Source organism: Phyllostomus discolor, chromosome 6 (genome assembly GCF_004126475.2).
Source record: "Phyllostomus discolor isolate MPI-MPIP mPhyDis1 chromosome 6, mPhyDis1.pri.v3, whole genome shotgun sequence".
NCBI classification, from domain to species: domain Eukaryota; kingdom Metazoa; phylum Chordata; class Mammalia; order Chiroptera; family Phyllostomidae; genus Phyllostomus; species Phyllostomus discolor.
Window position 1 is genome coordinate 56207639 of NC_040908.2, and position 21918 is coordinate 56229556.

At 37.1% G+C, this 21918-nt stretch overlaps 1 protein-coding gene across 3 annotated transcripts in view; it reads left to right on the forward strand.

The window, feature by feature from the left end:
* Positions 1-419: 419 nt before the first annotated feature.
* Positions 420-21918, forward strand: part of CTNNA2 (catenin alpha 2) — a 1115426-nt gene continuing 1093927 nt past the window's right edge. The window contains exon 1 of one of the 3 annotated variants that reach the window (XM_036028216.1): positions 420-728. The gene's annotated coding sequence lies outside the window, so the exon portion shown is untranslated. The remainder of the gene's footprint in view (positions 729-21918) is intronic. The other 2 variants (XM_036028217.1, XM_028515274.2) reach the window with 2 other exon arrangements.

Below are 21918 nucleotides of genomic sequence, written 5' to 3' on the forward strand. Positions count from 1 at the left end.
CCTCCTGCGTCAGTCACTACCTCCGCTGCGCTGGGGCCCTGCCCTCCTCCTGCCAGGGGCCGTGCTCTACACGGCTCACCCTTTACTCCTACTCTGCAAACCCAGTCCCTTTCTCCCCTACAGGATCTCTCCCGCGCTGGTCGCTGTGCCGCTCCTCGCACTCCCCAGCAACTCAGTTCCGGGTCCCCGCCCTCAGGGTAACGCTGTTGTCATGGACACAGCACCTGCGCCCTTCAGCAGTGCCCCTTTGGCCACTGTCCCCCTTCCCCCACCTGCGGCGCGAACCCGACCGCGCCTCTCTAGCTCCGCCCCCGCCCCGCCCCACCCGCCTGGCGCTCCTTAGGCTGCGCGCTCTCGCCATCCGCCTACCCTGTGCTTCCCCCAGTCCCGCGGAGCCACGGGGGCCCGCGGGGGCGCGCTAGCGAGCGGCTGCGCCTGCGCACTGACTGCCTCCCCTAGCGGCGATCCGGGCCGCTGCCGCTCGCGCTCCGGCAGGACTCGGAGTGGGAGGGGGAGGGGGGGAGAGGCTTTGCTTCCAGCCTCGAGTGAGGCGGAGACCCGGGCTGGCAGGCGGAGCAGGAGGCACCGCACCTCGGCCAGAGGCAGCTGCAGCAGCTGCTGCCCTTGTCGCTGCCGCCGCCTCTCCAGCCCTTCTGTGATTACCCCTCCAGCTGCTAGGTACCGGCGAGAAAGAGGAGGAGGCAAGAAACTCCCACTGACACACAGAGGTGAGTCCCGAGCAGAGCATCCTCCATCCTTGCCTGCCTCCCTCCCTCCCTCCCTCCCATCCCCTCCATCCTCCCCTCCCTCCCGGCTCTCCAACCCTCCCGCCCTCATCCTTCCCAACATCCCTCTCTCCTCTCCCCTCCTTTCTCCCTTCCAGCCTTTCTTTCATCCCTTTCTTCCTCTCTCCCAGCCCCACTTCCTTCCCACCCTTTCTTTCTTCCCTGTCTTCCTTTCAGCCGCTCGCCCTAGAGCGCAGCTCTGCATCCTTTTCCTCTTGTCTTCATCTCTTTTCTCTCTTTTCTTTACCCCTTCCCTGGTGGCAGATCCCTTGCCTGCTAAACTGTCCGGATTCAGGGGCTTCCAGAAAATTGGACACATATACTGGGAGACACTCTTGAACAGCTCATGCCTTGCATATGCCTATGTTATTTGGATTAAGGGCCAAGTTGGAAAGAGTACTAGGAACTGTAAAGAGAAGAGGCTCGAGGAAAAATCTATGGATTTGTGCTGTGTTAGTGGGGGCAGGGAGGGTTGTCACTTTGACATGTGGCCAACAAACCCCCTACCCCTCTGTAGCAGTTTCTTTTTTTCTCCTGGGAATTACATATTCCCAGTGCGTGTCTCACTAATTTAAAATCCAGCTTTCACTGCTTTGATTGTCTCTGTGAGAAGACACGAGGAAAGAAGACAAGAGAACAAGAGAGAAAGAGGGGAGGGGAGAGGAAGGGTGGTGGCAGTGGTCGCTTGTGTCCTTTTCCTTAGGCCTCTTTGAATTAATATTTTCAAACCACCCGCCTCACATTGGGCTTGGAATTGAACCCGTGTGTCCTTAGTCCTGCCTGTGTCTACTTCAAAGGCAGACACTCTCTAAACTTTAATGCGTGTGCCCACATTATTATTTATGGAATGTTTTCGTCAGCACACAAAACACTAAGGTGGACTGATATGGGAAAATAGGGAGCAGAAGGATGGAAGAAATGCACTTTGTTCATTATGGGTTATTTCTAAAGGAGGGCAATGGATGGGCAGTTTTCACAGTAATGAGGTTATACTCTGCAGGTTTATACATATACCATTTTGATAGCATTAGCTGCATTGTAGCCTTTAGCAGATGACCTTACACCCTCTCATCCACCATACATGGATTGTGCAGGTGTTTGAAGAGAAACATGCTTTGTGATTCTCTTCGTGGTTTACATTGATGGCAGAGTTGAATTAGCTTAGGGATCATTATTAACAACTTAACATTTTACTTGTTTTTCATCACTTATTTTCACCAAATGATATATTTTACTTTGCTTTCTTTAGCTTGCACCCAATCCCTTCTGTTACATATGTTAATAGTAATTTGGCAGTTTTCCTTTTTACAAGCATTGCTGCTGAAAAACTTTATTTATATTTGGCGGGACTGCCATGCCTCAGAATGTTTAGCGTATTCATCAGTCAGAAAGGTCAACAAACAGTATAAATACAAATAAAAATGGAGTCTTTAGAAGCCTGTATTTTGCCCTACTGTCTCCTTAATAAATAATCTTAATATCTGTAAAGTAGCTGTGTTTTGTGTTTAATGGTTGTGTGGTATGGACTGAAATTAATGGTGGATTCAATGAACCTGCAGGTAAAAAAAACTATTCTGTGGAGCAAATTATTGATTTTTTCTTTTTCTTTAAGTTATGATATGCCAGTGGTGCAATATGCACTTTTGCATTTTATGAGACTATGAAGCAGGAGTTGAGATGAAGAGAATTACCTATCAAAGTGATTGAGTGCTAATTTGATTAGGAGCTGTTACAGTTAATCATCTGAATCAGTTTTTAGGAAGTGTGTGATATTGGGAATGATGGACCCACCCGCTGCCCTAACTCCCCTTGGTAGGAATGCAATTCTATTAATGGCTTGGCTGACTCCAAAGCTATTGTGGTAGAAGTTTAGTTCAGTTATGAGTGTTAGCAACATCTTGATGCAGAATTGCAGTCAACCCTGTCTGTGTTTGAATGGTTACATTACTAAGTAATGGACACAGTTGTAGATGAGAGTGTGTGCTATTGTTGTTGATGATGTTCCTTTTTCTGGAATGCCATGAAGCTAGTAGAAACTTTGATAGTGATTATGTATGAAATTAATAAGTTAGTCCTATCCTAATGTACTTTCATATGACTTTTCCCTTCCAATATTTCTACTGCTCTTTGTGGGGCTTCATAGATGTGAGTATGGGGAGGAGGCAGCTCCCCTGTCAGCCAGCTCGTTTTTTATTGCAGTTTGCTATACAGAGCAATGTGGGCATGGGTGTGCCTCAGTTTTTAATACTGTACTTACTAGGAAAAGAAAGGTACCTTTTATTTCTCTCCTTTGTAAACATTCATCTACATAGTGAAAACAAAATACACAAGGTTATTAAATAAAATACTTGTCTACAGCATGATTTTGAGAAAGACTTGAGTAAAATTAATAAAACATTTGTGCTTCCCTCACTCAGAACTCTTAAAACCTGTCTAGCCCTGTGCTAAGTGGAAAGGAGTATTTGAAAGAAGTAAAAGACACTCTCTTTCTTAGCTTACATTCTGGTTGAGGAAAACAGGCATTTGCATGAGGTCATATTTCACAGTAGCAAAGAATGAGATCTTTGGAGAGAGCTTTAGGTTTAAGTACATGCTCTGCTTAAGTAGTAGAGTGTTGTGCCCTTGTATACTATTTAAGTTTTTTTCCTTATATACAAAATGGAAATTATGGTAGCATCTGATTCATGTGATTGCTTTAAGGGTTAAATGTGGTAAGCACAGTGCTGGGTACAAACAAAGTACGTATTAAGTAAGCATAATTATAATTATATTTAGGAGAAATGGTTTAAAAACAATCCAAGACCATATCTGATTATGTGCTGGAAAGAAATGAAGACCAAGTGTTAGAGGAGTTCCGAAGAGGATTGATGTTTCTGTAGCCAGGGAAAGACTGAGCTTGGACAGAGACTCCTGGGAAGAATTTCATGCATAGTGGGTACCACAGCTGGCAAAGAAGAGAGGGAAGAAGCCTGGTGTGTTGGGAAGACTGTTACTGAAATTTTTGACATTCTGGTGAGTGTATTAAAAGACATTAGATATATACAGTCAGAGTGACACTGTCAGTTGGTCTAGGACAACTTCTTGTGCAAGGTGCATTTTATGACAGAATGAATGTACAGCTACCCAGAGGAGCTTGTTTTTTATCTCACCCAAAGCTCCATCCCAAGACACCAAGGAATCTAAGGTCTGTGTCAAAGGGAGAACCCAGATTATTGCTTTAATCCTTTTATTTAACTTAAAGGCATAAAGACAACTTGCCCTTTTTAAACAACAAAGATTTAACATTATGAACATTATGATAAATATGATTACCACAACCCTATCTTTTGTTGCCTTAACCCACGAATATTTCAGGACTGTGTCTTGGAGAATAATAACCAGGATTATTATGTTGACTTATATAAAGCCATTGTTTGTTAGGGTTATCATATTTTTAAGAACTTTATGTTCACTTTGTTGTTGACTTTGCTTAATACCATAGCCCATTTTTTGGGGGGGGGTGGTGAGTATTCAAGGTCATTAAAGATTCCAAATGGGTTATGTGCTTTAATGTGTTTTACTGGGAGATGAAGATGGGATGAAGATAGAGCATCTATCTGTCTGGGAATGTGCACTGAGCAAGTTAAGTATCTTCTTAGTGTGGGATGGCAGTTGCTCACTGGCTAAGTCTGTTAGTAAACCTTTATTTTTGATTGCTGTTCATTAACTGTTTTGAAATATACATCCATGAAGTGATATAATTAAGTTATTTTATTAAAAAAGGGTTTCCAGAGAATTTTACCTGCAGATAACAAATGTTAGTGTTTATAGTGCTCATGTTTAATCCACTTTAAATAGACACAATTTCATTTCTTTCTCCAACATGGTGCTTTTGTTATATTTACAATTTTGTAGTTCTAATCATACACAAAATTGGCTTCCTGAATGTTATCTTAAGATAAATAGAACCTGAATGTATATCAAAAAACCAACAGTTTAACAGACATAAACTGTAGCATTTTTATTTTATAACTTGATATTTTATCAATAGTCTGATGTTTTAAAGATTCAGCAGATCTAAATAAAACATTTTCAAATGTATTACCTGTGGTCAATTTCATCTTAAAACACCAGTGATTTTTGACAAATTTTACTTTTATTTCATTTTCCTTATAAGTGAATTTTACCTTGGAGATGAGTTCTAACTCAGCCACAAATATGCATTCTGTAACTCTTTGAAATTATTACTTATAACACATCATAAAAACATAAAGTGAAGTGATAGTCTGACTTTATAAAGTTAATTTTATAGAACTCTTATGCCTTTTTGTTTAAAGGCTACCTGAGTGTACAACTCTTAGTTATTTTTCAGCTGTGAAGACACTGTGCATTAATGGGAGTGAAATCAGTGATTGTGAACGGAAAATGGTGGCCACACAGAAAAGTGCAGTAAGGATGAGATGAAATGAGCTCATTTTGTTTCATCTCGAGCTGAAAATTTATAGCTGCCTGTTTAATTAGGGGTTTCTATATCATTGCTCTCCTGCTGATACAATCCATGTTGTAGTTGTTGTAAAGCATTCATATATATAGACATATATGTGTATACATATGCATGTTTTTTCAGTTAACAGTCTTTAGAACTAGATCACAGATGAAAAACATATATGTAAAATCAGGCGCTGGTTTTTCAGTATCTTGCTGTTTTTTTCATCATCTTGTTATTTTGTTTGCTTGGATTTTGGGGAGGAATCAAGTAATACAACACTTGTGGGAACTTCCTGATTGGGACAGAGATCCAGAGGGGCCACTACCCTAACTTACTCTATCATTCCTACATTAAATAAATAGACATGCGATTGAGAGTTTGGTAAAATAAATGACTTAACTCTATAAGATCCCAAGGGCTATAGAGACATAAATAGGACACTTTTGATATGTTCATGTTGTGTAAATTGGGCTGATGTTGTTTATTCCATATCTGCAGTAAATCTAAAATCTTCTTTTCATGACCCTTTGGTGTTTCACAACTAAAGCCATGAACTCTTGATGGAGACATGTCTGTTCTCTCACAACCTACGCAGAAACAACAATGACCTCCCATAAATGACAAAACAGTCTGATGGTCTCATCTGATTTTATTGTGATTAGACAATATTTTGGTGAGAAACCAGTCATTCAAGTGTATCTTAAAAACTCAGGGCCTGAAGTGGTTGGTAAATATCATTGATCCCACTTCTAGGAGTGGGAAGTTCACAATTCTTGAAAGTTTACTACGACTCTTCATTTTTTCTTCAGGCATTGATACCTACTGAAGTCATTTTACAAAATACATTTTTTTCTCTCTTAAATATGCAGAAATGGCATAAACAGATCTATACAGAACTCATCAGTCCCTGGCTGGTGTGGCTCAGTGGATTGAGTGCAGGCCTGTGAACCAAAAGGTCACTGGTTCAATTCCCAGTCAGGGCACATGTCTGCATTGTAGGCCAGGTTGCTGATTGGGGGTGTGTGAGAGATAGCTGGTTGATGTTTCACACAATGATGTTTCTCTCCCTCTTTGTCTCCCAACCTTCCCTTCACTGTAAAAATAAATAAAATATTTAACAAAAAAAGTCATTGGAAAAAAGTCTGCATTTAAATTTATCTCTCTATTTAAGTATATGTTCCATATATTTTAAAAATCATATTACCTACCATGAATTCATTCAACAGGAATTTTTTAAATCCCTGCTCTGTGTAAAGCATTGGGCTAGAGATTATAATTTTATAAAAGCAATGAATGAGGAATCAAGATATCTGTGCTCTTCCTCTAGGTTTTCAACAACTGATTAGTTATATGACTAGACAAGCTTCAAATTCTCTGAAGCTTAATGATGTTTATTTTAAGTGACTTTAACTAGATGATCTATAGAGTGTCTTCTAGCTATAAAATTCTATAATTCCACATGTAATTTTTCTTAAGAATTTCATGGCATAATGACTTATTTCTTAATATGTCCCATTGTTTTTTTTATTTTGAAACATAAACTGCTTGCTACATGAGAAAACCTTTCATCTTCAGTGCCACATGCTTTCCCTTTTTCAATAAAATTTCAAATTTATCTTCACAGAGCCTCTGGACCAAGGGAGAACTAAGAAACATTTCCCTTTCTTACCTCCCCATCCTTCCTTCTTTTTCCTTTTCGAAATCCTTCCTGAACTGAAGGTACAAGTCATTTGCCACCTTCCTGTGGGGACCAGCCTAAAGTACAGTTGGCTTGTTTGAGTGATGCCACTGTCTTGGAAAGACTAAATGGCATTTCTTCATTTAGAATAAGATATTTAAGAAATTATATATACTCTAAGGTTAATATTTTTGTCTTGCTTATCCCTTAATCCTATCCTATAGAAACTATGCGGTTGTCAGTCTTTCTACCAATCCAGCTCCAAATTCCGATTAAAATTTTTGTAATCAAATTTGCTGATGTATATTTTATGTATAATGAAGCAAACCCGTTTAAAGTACTATTGTGTGTTGACAAATATACCTGTGTAACCACCACTGCAGTTTAGATATAAAATATTTCCATTGCTCCCAAAATTTCTTTTCTGCTTGATTTGCTTTTTATTTCTATACATTAGGTTTTCCTGTTCTAGAAATGTATAGAAATTGAATCATATAATATGTGCCCTTCTTTCATCGAGCATAATGTTTTTGAGATTTGTAAATGATTTTGAGTATATAAACTTTGAGAAGAAAATACAGGAAAAAATCTTGTGATTCAGGGTCACACAAAGATGTCTTAGCATGCAAAATACACCAATCATAAAACTATAAGAAAAGGATAAATTAAACTTTATCAGAGTTAAAAAAACAGTTGAAAAGACACCTGATTTGCTGGACCTGTGTATCTCCGTATACCTGAAAAAGGACTATTCTAGTTATATGTAGCACTCTTGTATCTCAGTAAGAACACAAACAATCCAACTAAAAATGAACAAAATATCTGAAAAGATATGTTACACAAGAAGATGTACAAATGACCAATGAACATATGAAAAGACATTTAACTCCATTATTCACCCAAATAATGAAATTTAAAAACCACTGTATGATACCATTGTACAAACACTGGAATGACTACATTTAAATAGACTGACAATATCGAGTTTTGGAGAGGATGTGAAATAACAGAAGCACTTATAATTTGCTGGTGGGAATGTAACACCTTATAAAATACTTTGGCAGCCACCCTGAATGCTAAAAATACTCTTACCATGCAACCCCAAAATTCCACTCCCAGGTGAAATTAAAACATTCACAAAGACTTTTACATGAAAATTAATATCAGTTTTACTCATATTAGCTTCAAACTAAAACCAATCCAAACTTCCGCCAGATTCCCATTTTAAAGTTATTTGTTTGAAATAGAAAACAAAGATGACACTGTTTTTTTTGAAAGAGATGTGTTATTTACTATGTGTAACCTGGCAGTAGAGGAAAGGGTTTAAAAATATTTGTAAACATAACATTTAAAAATATTTGTAAACATAAACATTTAAAGATATTTGCAAACATAACAAGAAATCCAGAGGTAGGCGGCTCTAGGCATCAGATCTAGGCATAGCTTCTCCCCTCTGCCCATCTCTGTTACTCTATGCCCTCTGTGTCCGACCTCAAACTCAGCCAATGTTGTGATGGCTGCTCTTCTAAGTATATCACACAGCATCAATGTCTCTTCCATAAAAATGAGGCAACTTTTGACAAAAGCTTCCTAACCTCTAATCTCACTGGCCAGCACTGGGTCACATAGCCATCCCTAGTCCAGTCAGCAGCAAGGGGGATGAGGACACCGTGACCAAATAGGCTTAGACTAACCAGGGTCCCCCTGCCCGGGCAGGGTCTGGGTCTGGGGTCTGGGTGAGCTTTGCCTGAAGCACATGGCTGTGTGGAGGAAGTGAAGGGGAAAAATGGGTTGATGGCAGTTCTGTTAAAAAAGGGAAGAGTAGGAAGGTTGGGTAAGCAAACAGCAGTGTTTGTTGTAATTTGATTTAGAAACATGTCTGATGTTCTCAGACTCGTGACAATGAAGTTGAAGTAGAAAGCTAGGTTTGTAGGAAAAGAGAAACGAAGACATTTAGATACTAGTTCACAGCATGAACTGGAAGGGGAGGGAGTCTAGATCCAAGGGAATAATTCAAAGTGGGCAAGCATGCAAATAATGACAAGCAGAGCTGGGCACCTGGGGGCCATGGAGTTGGGACAGGAGGCAGAAGTCCCTGCTGGCAGTAGTCTGGAATCCAGGCAGGCAAACTCGATTGCAGTTTGCCCATCTGTGAAATCAGGACCTCAGGCAAGAAGATTTTCTTTCATGTTTTGCTTGTTAAGGCAGGAACTAAAACAGTAATTATTCTCCTTTTTTAAGGTGTTCTCAACCACTTGAGATTCTAACTTTGTCAAGGATAGGAGCCATACCTTGCTTTTTCCCCTAATATTTCTGTTATAATTCTGGGCCCACATTACTTCCTTAATAAGTGCTAACTGATTGAATTAAATCTCTGAACTCATTCTATCTTTGAACAAACCCTGCAGATTTCTGGTTAAACAAGTTATTAAAAACACTGCTTTGGGAACACAGCCTGGATCTATATATGAGTAAGATATAGTAGTTCTTGGCCTCATGAATTGACAATCTAGTAGACTGAGAAGTACCTGAACAGTTTAATACCAGAAAGAATCTGATACTCCACAGTGGCATGGGTATAAAGCCCAGGTAGACACAGAACCAGAAGCATTGCTGTAGTAATGGATGGGAAAGAATGGAGGAAGCGATGACTTTGTATTAGTACCTTTTAATTCAGCCCTGCCTTGGTCTGGGAACTGGGACAGGGCTGAGCCAGCAGGACCATGGGATTAACGAGCTCAGAAGTGGGAGAGGTGAAATCACAGCCAGGAGCACTGAAGCTGGGACTCTGCTAACTGCTCTGGAGACAGCTGAAAAGTGGGACTGGAGTAAACAGAGAGGCTGGGAATCAGGAAATATTTTGACACTATCTGCATAGGGGTATCTTAAGAATGCAACAATGGAAGATGTATTGTTTCAAAAAGAACACATATGTTTTTTGAACTTGCATCAATACATGTCCATTGTAAACATCTAGACAATAACAAGGAAAAGACATTTGAGAATAAAAATTATTGAAGTCCAACTCTCCAGTGAACATTCGGTGAATTTCTAGTTATTTGTTTTTGTTTTTTCCCCATGAGTATATCTGAGTTTATCATGTCGAAATCTTTTTAAAGCAAAGCTGAGATCGTAGGTATATATATATACTAGTGTGTGAGTGTGTTCTATTTTTTTCAAGTAAACATATTGAGCATTTCCTAAGATAATAAAAGTCTTCTTCCATATTAATTTCTATGTAACACAACATTGATTGGAATTCAAGTTTCCAGTTTTTGGCTACCTACAGAGATAAAATATTTGTATTATCTGCCTTCAAATATGGGCTGTGTCATGGTCAGGAGGTTAACTTTGGGAGGCCCAGGAGAGTTCCTCAAAGGTATAGGTGGTCAGTGTCTATATATTGAGAATTTTTTTATATTTATTTAAATGGTGTTCTTTACCTTGTTTTCACTTCACATATAGCTTAGCTGGTAACATGAATATACACACCATTATTTTTCTTTAACTGCTGCCTCTTATTTTGTAGTGTGATTGTATTATGATTTATTTAATCCTTATGTTTTCATAGACATTAAGTTCCTGATATTTTTCTATTTTAAACAATGCTGTGGTTTCTTATCCATATGTACTAGATTTTTTAAAAGTGTAAACTGGTAATTGTAGTTTTGGAATCATAAGGTATATGTATTTTAGATATTAACAGTTGATGCCCAATAGCTCTTCAAAATAATGGTGATAATTTACATTCTACCAGTAGATCTGGAAGTACCTATTTCCTTACCCTTTTACCAATACATGATTAATTTAAAATTAAAGAAGGTTACCAATGAATAGGTAAGAGTGGTATCTCTTTGTTATATGAATTTATTTCTCTGATTTATAGAGAGGTTGATTCTCATTTTCTTTCATTTTTTTTCCTAATGGCCTGAAGTTTTGTGTGTGCTGTGATGAGGTGTTAATATGTTTACCTAGGTTTTTCAACTGGATTATTTATCTTATTATAATTTACAAGACTTTTTATTCTCTGGATATAAAGAATTTTGTGGTTATTTTTGAAGTAATGATATACTGTCATAGCTTACAGTTTCTTGTGATACCTGGTAAGTAATGTGTTTTTCCCCCCAAAGTTTCTTGTCTCTTTTTGTACCTTTTCTTTAGAAAGATATGATAAGTAGGTTTTCAAATTTCATAAATCACATCCTTGGTATTTTAACTGATACTATATTTAATTAAAGATAATTTGAGGGAGAAGTAACAACTTTCTAATTTCTAGTCTCTCTGTTGGCATGTTTTTTTCCTATGAAGAAAAAATGTATGATACTGAAGGACATAAAAACAGATGACATTTATTAAGAAAAGATAGTTCATGGTTCATATATATGTGTGTGTATATATATACATATATATACACATGCATGAACATGATAAAATGTTACTCATATTTTTCTTCAAATTTTAAATTAAATTATTTTTTTTCTGTCTTAGGTTTAGTATGAATAATTCCTCATATGTGAAGTATATTGTACTGTGCTCTAAACACACTTTTCTGTTTTACAAATTATTCTCATTATTTGTCTCTTCCTTAGTATCCCAAATGTTACTATATTAATTCCAATGACAGTATGTTTGTGAACCTTTCTCTTTGGAATAAGCAATGTAAACCTGGATTTTTTTATACTAACTTCCAAATGTTTACTTTGCCCTTTTCTAGGCCCTTATGTGTATTTTAAAGTGGTATTTTGTGTGGGACTTTTCAGTGACATGGCTGTGTCTTTTCTAGAGCTTGAACTGAGCTGAGTGAACAGCATTCCAATGGTGGTGATAACATACAATATTCATGACGGTAAACTCTCAGAAGTTTCTCTAAACATCTTTATTCTTTGGCTGTCTGATACTTTAAGTATTATTTTGTCATATTTTCATACTGCAGCTGTTATGCTGAATACCATGTTCACCCTACATTCTGCATTGCTTTTTAAGAAATGTTTAAATACCAAGACTGCAGCCAGTTCACCACTAAGAAGCTTTGGAAGTATCCTGTTCTGGTCCAGAACTTATTTTTTGGGGACTAGATCTTTTTCAGACTTCAGGGGAAGGTTAACTTTGGTATTATTTTCATGATCTTCTTTTATCATAAAAAACGGTTTACCTTGAATGAAAATCTTTCAATGACTCTACAAATTAAGAAAATGGGCAAATTGCCTTCAACCAACTATAATTATCCATCTGGCCTAGCCTTTATGCATGCATATCAGTATTGATTTATCATTAATGAACCCACCACATCAAAACCCTGTGATCCATAATCAGATATTGTACATGATATAAATTTGCTATTGAAAGTAAGGGTTTTCTTTATAGAATATTAAATATGGATGTGAACATAGCAAGTGGCAAGTCATAGAATTGTAAGATATTTTTATTAGTGCTGAATCACTAAATCAACTTATGAAAATGCAGTTAACATTATATTAGTTCTGTCTGTCCATAAAGAATTACACAAATAAGTACGTTACAATGATACTAATATCCTAAGTTTGAACACAGAATTTCAATGAGCAGCATATAGCTGTTTTTGTTCTAGCATGTTTAAATAATTTGAGATCAATTTTTTCTGATAAAATTATCCTGACACTTGGCTGCCTTGGGAGAGAATTTCCTGTGCTGTTGTGATGAGTAGCTGGTCTCTTAAATCCAGGTGTGTTACATTTTATGGTTGTTCATCTTAATTGTTTTCAACTGAAACCAATTAATATATAAATATTCCTTTTCAGTAGTTTATTTAAAATGTTTTATTTAAAATTATAGGTATGTGACATAAAAAGTTTTCTCAGGTGGAATGTTAACTTTAAACAGATTTTATTTCTATCCTTGTTATAAGTATTAAGCAACTTATATTGTTAGTACTTTGCCTTTCACTCAAAAAGTACAGATATTTACTAATATATAAATATTGGAAACTTGTATACTAAAAATTTCAAAACATCATGGAGAGAAATGGAAAGATCAAAATAAATGGAACAACATTGGTGTTCACAGATGGGAAGACTTAATATTGTTAAGATAGTAGCATTCCCCAAATTAATCTACAGAGTCAGTGCTATCACGATCAAAATCCCAGCTGCCATTTTTGCCAATGTTGACAACCTGGTGCTCAAATTCATATGGGAAGCAAGAATAGCCAAACCAGCTTTAAAAAAAAATTGAAGGATTCACACTTCGCAGTTTCAGAACTTACTATAAAACTACAGTAATCAAGACTGTGTGGTACAGACATGAGTGTACACATGCAGATCTGTGTGATAGGATTGAGCATCTGTAAACAAACCTATACGTTTATGGCCAGTGTCCCCTCCCCCCGCCAGCAAGGGTGACAGATTTAATGGGACAAAAGTAGTCTTTTCAGCAAATGGTACTGTGACAACTTGTATCCCTTCCCTCAGCCCACATATATATATATATATATATATATATATATATATATATATATATATATTTTAATACAAATCTATGTATTTTAAAAACCCTTAAAATGCCCATAGACCTAAATGTAAAAACTAACTATAAACTTCTTAGAATAAAAATTGATTAAACTTCTCATGACCTTGGATTAAGCCAATAATTTCTTTGTGGTGACACCAAAAGCAACCACAGCAGAAGAAACAAAAATATAAGTTGGACTCCATCAAAGTGAAAAACCATTATGTATCAGTTGGTGACAAGAGATCAGGGAGGGTAAAGAGTCAAGAATGGCCGCGAGATTTGTTACATAAGAAGTAGATCCTGTGTTGACCTTTGCCAGAGGAGCTTTAGGCCAGTGGTCAGCTCAGAAATCTGAAGTAATATTGAATGGAGGCAATACTAAGAAGGGACAAACTAGAAGTTTTGAGTTTCAGAGTTGTTTGGTAGAGTTGGGTGCTGAAAGGCAAAGGAGGGGGTAGTTTAAAAGGAAGATTTAATTTAGTTTTGCTTTGTTTTAAGTCAAACTACTTGAGTGGGAAATCATTCTAGCTAGATAGGGAGTTCATTAGTAAATCCGTGTCTTAAAGTAGGTAGAAAGCAATGGATTGTAGAATGTTACCACTTTTTAAAATTTGTGCTTCATCTGCATAATTTGTTATTTCTACTTTATTGTAAAGCCCAAGTTAGACAAACCTTGGTGGACGGAGGAAAGAACAAGAGGTCATTTATGCCTTGCTTTATATAGCAGATGGATTGCTAAAGCCCAGTTTTGTAATTGTAATCACCTTTTGTTATCATAACCATTAAAGAAGTTATGATTTAAAGAAATCCTTTTGTTACATTAATGCCATGACTTGTTTTTATTTGTTAGTAAATAGGTATTTTCCTATATCTTGCTTAGAGAGAAGAGTAAATGACTTACCTGTACGTTCCTTGTTCCATTTTTTCATTTTCCTTGTGTACAACAAATCAATTTATAAGTGTTGAATTGCAAGACTGGTTAAGTTCTTAATTCTTACTTTGAACAAAAGTGTTGAAAACATGAAGAGTTTGTCCTCAGATGTGAACAATAGATTGGGTTTCCAAACTTGGGAAATAATCATATGCTATGATTTTGCATTTGTATACTTACTAATTAGGAAATTAAATGATATTTCCATAGCAACAACAGAAGCAGTCTCCTTGTACACTTGTATTATGCCTGCAATAATACACAACAGGGTGTCTAAGAACATTAAACCAAGGTCCAGGGCAGTCAAGGTGTGTAAGTATTGACAAATGAGTATGTACAGAGAGGGGTGTTATTAGATTTCTAAAGGTGATATTTGAGTCTCTAAAATCATGTTAATAATTTTTATTATTTTATACTAGTAAATATTTTAAGTATTAACCCTCCAAATGAATAATGGTATTGAAAAGAACAAAAGGATTTTCCTGAAATCTGTCACATACACTGAATTTGGTAAATGACTTCTCCAGCCTAAAGGATTCAACCACCGTGTCATGGTGTGCTTAGAGATGCTGAATTAACCAATTACTCCATGAGTTATTGTATTGCAAAGTCTTACATAATTTTTCTAAAATCATAACTTTTTCATTTTATCAACCGTACTATATTAAAGAATATAGTTTGGTAATTATGATATGCAGACAGTTAATAGGTAAAAAAATTAAAAATCTAATTTGTGAAAAACTGCTACAATAATAACCTAGGAAAAAATCTTCATGACTATTTAATTTGATATTGAGTAGGAAAGACCTTTCTAAGCATAAAAAAAATGAAGAAATTTAGAAGTAAACAACTAATAGATTACATATGGTATACATTTTTAAATAGTAAAAAATAAGACAAAATAAAGTAAGAAACTATACATACAAAAGATTTGAAATGTATGATGAACAGTGTTTTTATCTATTTCTTGGTTAATTAACTCAGTAAATATGCCCTGGCTGGCGTAGCTCAGTGCATTGAGCTCGGGCTTCGAACCAAAGTGTCGCAGGTTTGATTCCCAATCAGGGTGCATGCCTGGGTTGTAGGCCACAGCCCCTAGCAGCTGCACATTGATGTTTCTCTCTCTCTTTCTCCCCCCTTCCCTCTCTAAAAAAAAAAATGAATAAATAAAATCTTTAAAAAAATGAACTCAGTAAATAAAAAGCTCCAAATAATTCTTTCAAAATAAAAAGCTATTTTTCCAATGAATACATTTTGTTTTATAATCAGGAAGAAAGAAAAATTCATAACCAGGAAGAAGTTGTGATAAGTAGCACATAAAATTGGGCATTTTGCAGTTGTACACCTTTTTATGTCGTTTATTCTTAGATTTTGACCTTACTATACAGTGATATAATCTTATATATATTTTTTTAATAAGTAATAATTTATTCTCAGATATAAATGCTAACAGAGTTTGACTTTCAAGAGATCAAATATGAAGAGAGATTAAAAAGGCACTGAAAAGATATTTCCAGAAACAATTAAAAACAGTGACCATAAGTTAGTAAAGATTCATTTTATATTTCTTCCAAGCTACTGTGTGGCTGCACAGTGTCATCTTTGTTGAAAAGTTGAGAAACTGTCCACCCAATTGTAATGATTAAGACCTCTTTTGCCATAAAATATCTCTATAATGTTGGAATGTTTGAAAGGACTCATAAGTGAATAGCCCTCAGGTACTATTCTGATTTAGGCATTAATCATGTTGACTAGGTGGTACCCAAGCTTCCTGAGGAGAGGGAATGTGGAGAGATAATTTTCAGAAGACATACCCATGATGAGTGGCCCAAGCTGATCGGGACTGAGCAGTGGCTGCTGAAAAGGAAAGAGAAGTTGCCCAAAAGTCGGAGATACAAAAGAAAACTTCACCTGAATTCACATCTCTAGCCTCACTTTCCTGAGCACCTAGGTTTTTTGTAGCTTAATTTGTCAAGAGCTGAGGGGTAGAATTAATCAGGTGAGAGCCTGATCACTCACTATTCTGTTAATTTTGACTATACGTTCATCCCAATTAAGATGCAAACTCTGCCCTGGCTGGCGTGGCTCAGTGGGTTGAGTGTGGGCCTGTGAACCAAGGGGTCACCAGTTCGATTCCCAGTCAGGGCTCATGCCTGGTTGCAGGCCAGGTCCCCAGTAGGGGGCGTGCGAGAGGCAACCACACATTGATGTTTCTCTCCCTCTCTTTCTCCTTCCCTTTTCCTCTCTCTAAAAAATAAGTAAGTAAAATTTAAAAAAAAAAAAAAAGATGCAAACTATGGTGTGCCACTATCCAGATTGGTAGGAAGTGTGGGTAGATTTAGTCAATCTTAGCTTCTCAGCAGGCCACCCTAACTGATATACAGCCTCACAGTGAAACCATAAGATCTAAAGAGACTCAGATATTGCTGATACTGTAGTACCATTTTAAACCCCACAATTATGACAAATATTTTTCTCACAGGATAATGGTCAATATGAACAAAAATTATAGCAAGGTTTTCTGGGTGATTAAATTAACATATGCATCTAAGTATCTGTAAGGAAGATATGTGTGTGTGGTCACATTTGCTTTCAATTCATTCCTGTCTCTCATCAGCCCCAGGGATTTTAGTGGTAGTGGCCTCTGTCTCCCTAGTTGCCTTTTATTCTTCACCTGGGATTCTCATGTTGTTCACCTCACTTTGTCATTGTTGGGTGAACTGAGCATTCTTTTCTGCAGTGTCTCTGCCCTTTTTCTGTGCATGTGGAGGGCAAACAAACAAACAAAAAACCCCAAACAAAACAGAAACAAAAAACAAACAAAATGCTGAAAGTAATTCTGTTGGTGAATTGAAGAAATAACTTTTTAACCAAATGATTTGACCTGCTTGTTCCACCTTTCTGCCTTGTCATGAAATTTCTACCTTTTCTAGAAATTAGCAATACCTTGCACAAAATGATTATAAGCCAACTTTGTTTCTCATTGCTTTCCTCCAGTTTTGATGTTGTGGGATTTTGTCGTGTTTTCTCTTAGAACTCTCTGCCCACACTCTGTTCCTGCCTTCTATCACTTCATGTTCTTTTTCATGTCCTTAAGTCACATTTAATCCCTTTATCCTTTTGCTCCTGTGGTGGTGCCAGTTTCTGTGTCTGGATTTTTTTTTCAACATTTTCCAATGACGGTGAGAGGAGTCATGTATCTGACCTTAGGAAACCTGGCCTGAGTAAGAGAATTTTTCTGGCAGGGCAACTAAGGCATTGGTCCCTTAGGAACCAAATCAGTCTTGGTAATCAGACTTGATTCTTGCTCAGATTAAAGGGTTCCTCTGGCAGCAAAGGTTCTTTGCTGCCCAGCTCCCCCTGAAATTAACACTTGGGAATCATCAGAACCACTCTTACTTTTATACTGTAAGTACTCGCCATGCCAGTTACATTTACATCCCAGGAGAATGTAATAATTGCTTTCAACATATATTTATTGAATTGCCCCGTGTCTTTCTTTTCCTCTTGAAAGGAAGTTATATATACATCTTACTTTGATTCAAGTAAGGTCTTAGATAATGGGGTTTTGCACCCTACATTTCAAACTTAAAGTTTAGGATTATTTACATATATGCATGGTTTGGTTCAGCTTTCTTCAGTAAGAAAATATAACAATTATTGATTCATTTTTTGATAAAGAAATGCAATCATGTTCAAACCAAGAGAGACAGTGGCTATTTAAATTTCATTTACTTAACATGCAGGTATAAAATCAGGGTCACAAAACCATGCTTTAAAATACCAAGATATATATTTTTTAATTTAAATTTTATTTTTAAATTACAGTTTACATTTAGTATTATTTTGTATTAGTTTCAGGTGTACAGCATAGTGATTAGATAATCATATATTTTACAAAGTATTCCCCCTGATATTTCCAGTACCCCACCTGGCACCATCCATAGTTATGACAATACTACTGACTCTATAGGTTGGGGCAAAAGTAGGTTTACAGTTGTATAAGAAACAGTTTATTTTATTATTATTATTATTAATTGTATTATTTTCCTTGTGAACAACTGTAAACCTACTTTTGCCCCACCCTGTGTTCCCTGGTGTTGACTTTATATCCCTATAAAGTGGCTATTTTGTAACCGCCAATTTATACTTCTGAATCCCTTCACCTGTTTTCAGCCAGCCCCACAAACCTCCTCACATCTGGCAACCACCAGTCGATTCTCTGTATCTACAAGTCTGCTGTATCTGTGAGTCTGTTTCTATGAAACACCAAGATAATTTATGAAAACCAAATAAGGGAGAACACAAATTAAAAACAATTTTTTTTCAAACTGTATAGCCTAAAAATTATGGACATAGATTCTGGAAAGATGGTGCTACAGTCATAATTATATAACAATGAAAGAAAATTACCTGAACAAAGAAGTTGTCAGAGTATACTTTTAACCATAACATATCAAAAAAAGTTATCTGAGAACCTCATACTTATTCTACTTTTATTGTCTGAAACTGTAATATTTATTTATTTTTGAGAACTTGAGCAAGCCAGTATTGAGTATTTGGTTGTGGTATTTAGTTACCCTTAGCAACAGTGAGGAACTGCTTTATTGGAGTAGTGATGCAAAACACTGTTGGAAGCACAGTGAATTGAAAGACATGTTGAATGAGGAGAGTGGGGAGATAGAGAATATATCCTTAATATTAAGGAGATTTTGTGAGTGGAAATAGGGGGTGGGCTGGGAATGGTGTCATTCCAGAGGAATGGAGAATACGAGCAAAACCAAAGGTGCTCAGAGAATGTGGAGAGGTGAGGAGTCTTGTGTACTTGACACTTATATCATATGGGGTCAGAGTTTGCTGAGAAAATGTTGGGAGCATATTACGGAGGCTTTTGAATGCTATTCTAAGGAATATGAGCTTCATTTCTATGCAAGGGGAAGCTGTCTAATGGGTTCCAATGTTTGAAGCGTGACATGGTGACTGCAAAGTGAGGATCATAATTGGAAAAGGTGGTGACAGAGAAACAATTAGAGGCTCTTGCAGTAAGTCAGGTGACACATTATGAGGCCCTGAAAGAGGGCTGCATGCTTGTGCTTGAGAATGGAGTAGTAACCTGGGGAAGTTTTCTGCTAAAATCAAAATCAAGATTGATAAGTGTAAATGCAAATTTCTCTTAGCCATGAAATCATGCAGATAATTACACAGATAATGGTTAAGAAAAGACTAGCTAGGCAGGCACAAGTACAGCAGAGACCTGGGAGTCCAAGAGGACCATATGGTGAATGTGAGTCAGCAGTGTTGTGTTATTAAAAAACAGAACTAACACTATGGGGAAATATATTAATAGGAGTGAGGCATGCAAAAGGCAGGAAGTAGCCTTTCTGATCTATTCATAATTGTTCATACTTTTACTTTTCTTGTAGACTCTGTTGGTCTTTATGTTTTGAGAGTTTAGAAAATGCAAAGAGGCCCAGAGAAGTCCCATTCACATGCTACAGGAAATAGGTGAATTTGTAGTCCTGGGTCCTTGGGATAATGTTGTCAAGGCTAATTCACAGAAAACTTTTTGATCTTCTGAGAGCCATTGGTGCCATGGAAGTAGTTAATATGAGTTCCACCTGTGGGAATTATGCTTTCACAGAGTTCTTCTACAGTATACCACATTATTCATGGTTCCTTCCCATTTTTATTTTTCTGTTCTATGCTCACTCAAGGACATTCTTTCATTGCCTTTAGAGAGAGAGGAAGGGAGAGAGTAAGGGAAAGGAGAGGTGAGAGAAGAAAGGAGAGAGGAGAGGAGAGAAACATGGATGTGAGAAACACCGATGGGCTGCCTTCCAGTATGGCCTGGACCAGGGACCAAACCCACAGCCTGGCTGTGTACCCTGACCTGGAGTTGAAACTGTGACCTTTTGATCTGTTGGACAGCATTCCAACCAGCTGAGCCACCTGACCAGGGCCCATTTTCATCTTTATCCTAGTAAGTATTGGGGGTTTATTAGGAGAGACAGAAACAAGGAGTACCAGAAATGCTACATCCTTGTTACCCCACCCCTACAAATTGGCTGTGTGCTTGCCCTCAGTTGTCTAATCCTGTGATCTCATCATACTTTTATGGACTCCTCAAGCCGGGCAGTATTTAAAAGTCTCTGAAATACAGAGTACAGCTCTCTGGGCTCTCACTCCTGCATCAATAAATGAGGCTGGCCATAACTGCCTGGAAATTAAGGGGCCTGTAAATTCCCAGGTCGTCCACTTCTTTGCTTGGTTAATAACAACATATTTAGAGCTCCTGCTTAGTGTCACTTTTCAAGGAAACTTTCCCTGACTACAAAGTCCAGGTCAGGTTCCTTGTCATATACTTTGAGAGAACCTGTCTTTTTCTCACAGTGCTTGTCATGATTAGCAATTATATACTCATTTGTGTAATTATTTTGTAACACCTTCCCTCCACATCAGATAGCAACCTCCATGAGAACAGGGATTATGTCTACTTTTTCTTGCTCTTATTTCTCAAGAGTTTACATAAATATTTATTGAATGAACTAGTAATTATACCTGTGTCTCCAAAGGGAATGAATAAGATAAAGAGAAAAGCAGGAATAGGTTGAATCTCCTGGGCAGGTTTGGGCTGTTCAGAGGGAGGCAGTACATCTTAATGCTTAAGGGTGTAGACTCTTTTGGGGACCAAATGCTGGCTCTGCCACCTGTTAGCTTAAGGAAGTTACTGAGCTTCTCTGTGCCTCAACTGTTTCATCTATGAAGTGGAGATGAAATACTACCTTTTAGGGTTGCTGTGAGAATAAGAACTGTGATATGTGTAAAGTTCCTTAAATAGTGCCTGGTGAAGAGTAAGTACAATATATATGCCGTGAAAATAAATAGAACAGAAGCAATTTTTCTACATGAGCTGACACCATCTCCATGTGGACTATGTTCTCTGTAAGTCTCCACAGCTAAAAGTATATACTGATTTTCATTGCCTTCCTTTTTTGTAAAGATTTTATTTATTTTTAAAGAAGGAGAAGGGAGGGAGAAAGAGAGGCAGAGAAACACTGATGCCAGAGAAAAATATCAATCTTTTGCCTCTTGTCTATGCCCTGACCAGGGACTGAACTCGAAACCCAGGCATGTGCCCTGATTGGGAATCGAACCAGTGACCTTTTGTTTTGCAGGGAGGACACCCAGCTGAATCACAGTGGCCAGGGCTTCATTCCATTCTTAAGATGTTTTATACTGGAGTCTCCTAAAATGTCACTTGCTGTACACTGGATGGCTTTCTGTTATTTTAGCTGATTCACAAGATAAATGATTTTGTAAATTATATTTGTGTATTTATAACTAGTAAACTAAATAGATGATCTTGTTATAAAAAAAGCTGAATTAAATATTTTTGTGGTAAATATATTAAATGAATCCAACCATAACTTAATTTTCTTAAATATTAATGAAGTCACATTAATGAAGTGACTTAACTTTCTTAAACAATAATAGAATAATAAATATTTTAATTAAATATTTAATAATAAAATTTAACAAATATTTAAATTCCCTAACTATTAATGAAATA